This window comes from Lactuca virosa, chromosome 3, assembly GCF_052849685.1.
Source record: "Lactuca virosa cultivar CGN04683 chromosome 3, Lactuca_virosa_CGN04683_v6, whole genome shotgun sequence".
Classification (NCBI taxonomy): Eukaryota; Viridiplantae; Streptophyta; class Magnoliopsida; order Asterales; family Asteraceae; genus Lactuca; species Lactuca virosa.
This window is the reverse complement of record NC_136428.1, coordinates 63,840,571-63,845,144: the sequence shown is the minus strand read 5'-3', so window position 1 is coordinate 63,845,144 and position 4,574 is coordinate 63,840,571. Positions and strand designations below refer to the sequence as shown.

At 38.8% G+C, this 4,574-nt stretch overlaps 1 non-coding gene across 1 annotated transcript; it reads right to left on the bottom strand.

Annotated features, from left to right (window-relative positions):
• Positions 1 to 2,103: 2,103 nt before the first annotated feature.
• Positions 2,104 to 2,210, bottom strand: LOC145168211 (small nucleolar RNA R71). Its single transcript, XR_013741782.1, has one exon. It is a non-coding gene; the product is annotated as a small nucleolar RNA R71 (small nucleolar RNA).
• Between the last annotated feature and the right edge of the window lie 2,364 nt (positions 2,211 to 4,574).

Below are 4,574 nucleotides of genomic sequence, written 5' to 3'. Positions count from 1 at the left end.
ACAGCAGAAGTAAGGTCCTGGAAAAGGGTTTTCAACACCAAAAGAGTAAAAGTTCATAATTTGTTTACTTGTTTGATACTTATAGACATGTTTTCTTATTTGAGTTGTGTTTATATGTTAGTTGCTACTATGAGCAGCTGAATCTAGCTACTCTTATCTAGCTAGATGAAGCTTCTAACTTATGAATAGCATAACTTTATATGGATTTAATTAGTTGGTGAATTGCTTGTGTTTGATTTATTGTTACCTAGCATGCTTAAGTTGTTGCTTTAGTTGCTTAAATTCGTGTTATGTGTAGCTTAGTGACCATTAACTGCATGAACTTGATAACCTAGTAATTTAGTGAACATTGAATTGCTAGAGCTAGGATCGACCAAAATCTTAGTTAGTAATTGAAGTAATTAACCTTGCTGTGCTAGAGAACATAGATTATGACCATAATTGTGTTTGCATGATAAATCTTACATAGCATATTCATAAACATAATTGGTTCTGTGTTTAATTATATGTGACCATACATAGTTTTACATGAATTAATTAACTGTTGGTAAATTTAGACCTAAATTACTAATATAATAACAACCAACTTGATAATCCATAATTATTAGCTAGCCATAAGGACGAAGTGGATTCGAACTAGATAAGAGTGTGTTTTTAATTATTGATTGAATTTGAGTTAAATTAGTCTGATCTTGCAAAATCAGATAAAAACCCTTTTAGCTTGTTAATAATTAGATTAATTTAGTAGTAAATAGATTAATTAATAACACCGTTCCCTGTGATCGACACCCGACTTACCCAAGCTATACTGTAATCTGACTAGGTACACTGCCTACAAGTGCATAGTTAGTCTAAGTTTGTTAGGTTATAAATATTAAAATTAGTGGGTACTTCCCTGCACATCACTTACGCATCTCAATTTAATAAAGCGTAAAGAAAAAGTTTTAATTGGTTATGGAAAATGGGGGATGTCACACCGTGGGCATAAGATGACAAAACAGTCAACTAGTCCCTACTCGCCATGTCGTGGCGGCCTAGTTCCACGTCGTGGGGAACATTCTGATTAGCTTAATCGAGTTAAGTTGCTTTTAACTCAAAACCAAAGGCTCAAAAACCTATTAGTGGGTACTTCCCTGCACATCAAGTTTTTGGCGCCGTTGCCGGGGAACGGCTTAGTTTATTATTTATTTATTTGCTTTAAGTTAACCGATCCTTTTTGTGGGATAAAACCCGCAAAAAATTAATTTTCCAACAAAGTTTATTTTTTTTTCTCTGTTACAGGACTCACGACGGGAGCATATAGTCTCACAACGTGAGAACTGTGATTTTTTTAGTTTTCTTTAGTTTTTAGTTTATTTTTCTATTTTAGTTCAGTTTTACATTTTTATTTTGTTTAGTTTGCAGGAGTTCATGACCAGAGGCTCTAACACACCTTTGGTGCCACCACTTGAAGATCCGGAGTCAGCCCTTCACAAAAATAAGAACAAGAACGCGAAGGAAGATCAAACGCCAAAGAAGATACCCTTGCAAGAACTAAAATCAACCTTTTGAAGGAAGTCGGGGAAGAAGACTAAGACAGTGGAATCGAGTTCAGCCTCAAAGGATAAGGGCAAAGTTAAAGAACTTGGTCCAATTCCTATTCCACATGAATCAGAATACGAATCCGACGCAGAATTTGGACTTTATACGAGTGAACCCGAGAACGAGCCGGAGAACGAAATGGCGAACATTGATGAGATGGCCATGGGGGACTACAAGAAGCGCATTCGAGATGATGTGGGGCCGGGTTTAGTACATCCTACGATTCCTGCCAATGCTACATTCGAGTTGAAGGGACATATCCTTACTGCACTTAAGGATATCCCATTTTACGGGAAGGATCACGAGGATGCTTTCAAACACTTAGACGAGGTGAACGATATTGCGGATAATTTTAATACTCCCAATATCCCAAGGGAGACAGCTTTGCTAAGGATGCTACCAGTCACTTTCAAGGGAGCAACAAAAGACTGGTTAAAGGCACTCCCACCTGGTACAATCACCACATGGGCCCAATTGCGTGAGAGATTTCTAGATCAGTTTTGCCCACCCTCCAAAATCTCTAAACTCAAGAAGGCGATTGCCAACTTTGAGCAAAACCCGGGGGAGTCATTATACGAGGCATGGGAGCGCTACAAGGGGTTGTTAAGGAATTGTCCTCAACATGACCTAAATCTTCAGCAAGAAATGTCGATATTTTATGATGGGGTGAATGTCATGACTAGACAACTCCTTGCTTCACAAGGAACACTAACAAAGAAGAACCCAATTCAGGCCAAGGAGCTGGTTGAAGAATTTTCAAAGCACTCTCGTGAGTATCACAACCCAGGACGCGATGGAATGAAAGGCAGTGGAGGTGCACAAACTGAAGAGATGGCTGCTGTGATGGCAATGCTTAACACTATGGATATGAGATTGACCCAAATGGACCAATCAATTCATGCAATTCGAGTTGGTTGCGAGAGATGTAGTGGCCCACACTTGACAAAGGATTGCAATATGGATGAATATGGAAACAAGAAAGCTCAAGTTTGCTATTCGAGTGGGGACAAGTATGATGAAGATTGGAGAAAACCAAAGAAAGAGTGGCTGCCTTACGAAGAATACAAGAAGCAAAAAGAAGAGAAATTTAGGCAAACTGGCCGAGGCTTCTACCAAAGAGAGCAACCACCAGTTGAGAAGAAATCAGAATTAGAGACCATGTTGATGAAATTCATGGAAGCTTCAGCAAAAAGACACGATGCTACTGACACTGCAATGGAAGAACAAAGAACTATATTGAAGAATCATCACGAAATGATGATAGATCAGCAAGCATTAATAAAGAATCAGCAAGCCTCCATCAATAACCTTGAAGTACAACTTGGTCAACTTACCACTTTGGTTAATGAGAAGATGTTCCCGAAAAATCCTGAAAACAAAATCCAATCTCACGTAATGGCCATAGATATTGAAGAAGAGGTGATTTCTGAGTTCCTAGAAGCCTTAGAAATGGAGCCACAACAGCCCGATCCAAAGCCAAAGAAGCCAAAGCTCGAAATTGAAGAATCTGCTGGAATACCCAGTTCACGTCGTGAGCCCGCCATGCTCACGTCGTGGGCTCAGTCTGAACAAAAGAAATTCGTATCTGTTCCAGCTTATAAACCACCTTTGACATTCCCGTTTAGAGCTAATCTCAGTCCACTGGAGAGAGAACATCTGGAGTTTATCAAGCAATTAAAGGGTATTCCTATCAATACTCCTTTCATTGATTCACTTGCAAAAGTTCCAGAATATGCAAAGTTCTTACAAGACTTGTTAGACACTCGTCAGCAATTAAAGGAGAATTCTAAGGTGATTCTAAGTGAGCAAAGCTCAAAAGCTGTGTTGGGAGAAGTACCTAAGAAGATGGGGGATCCTGGACGACTCACTCTCCCATGTGAGTTTGGGAATAATATGAAGATTTATGCTTTAGCCGATTCTGGGGATAGCATAAATTTGATGCCTTATTCGTTTTATCAAAAATTAAATATTCAGAAGTTGAAGGCTACAAAGATGACTATTCACATGGCGAACCGTTCAGTAACGCAACCCCGGGGCAATGTGGAAGATATTTTAGTAAAAATTGGGAAATTCGTTTTTCCAATAGACTTTGTGGTATTGGATATGAAAGAAGATCCCAATGTACCGATCATTCTTGATCGGCCGTTACTTAACACTGCTGGAGCTCTGGTTGATATACGCGAGTCCAAGCTCACCTTGAGAGTTGGGGATGAGAAGGAAATTTTTGGGATAGAAGATGGCTTTCAAGGGAATCATGCTCAAGAAGAGGTCTTCAACATTGATGAAGAAAATGAACTTGAAGAATTAGAGAAGCTCATGGAAGAAGAAATCAAAACAATTCAACAAGTTAAAAGAACAAAACCAAGAGCATCTGTTCCATTTTTAGTTGAAGTCATTGCCTACAAATCAAACTTCTTGGGTGAGCAAGGAAGATGATGAGATGACGAGTGACGAAGAGGAGGTTACTTCAAAAATAACAAGTCCAGTGGTAAAGGAAGAAAAGGATACTATGGAGTGTAAGATAGAGACTAAAGGGACCAAACGCAAGCTTGATGGAGACGAGGTCAAAGCTAAAAAGGAAAATTCGAAAAAGGCGTACAAAAGATGTGTTCAAGCTTACAAGAGGCGTTTCAAGGAACAAAAGATCCTAGTGGTGGACTCTTCAGATGATTCAACGTTGGAGGCACGGAGTCCAGCTCAAGACTCCTCAAAAAGAACCGCTTCTCGGGAGGCAACCCGAGTTTGGTTTGCATTTTCTTTCTTTTTCTTTTTAGTTTTTGCATTTTAGTCTTAGACACATAGATCATATCATCAAACTCACTTTATTCATAATTAAACACTAAGTGTGGGGTCCCTAAAAATGAAGTAGTAATTCAGAATTTAGATAATAGACAAACCTGGATAAAAATATATATATATAAATTGTCATACAGTATTCACGACGTGAGTTCTGAATAAACCGGACAATAGGTCTTTGATACATATCAGCACAT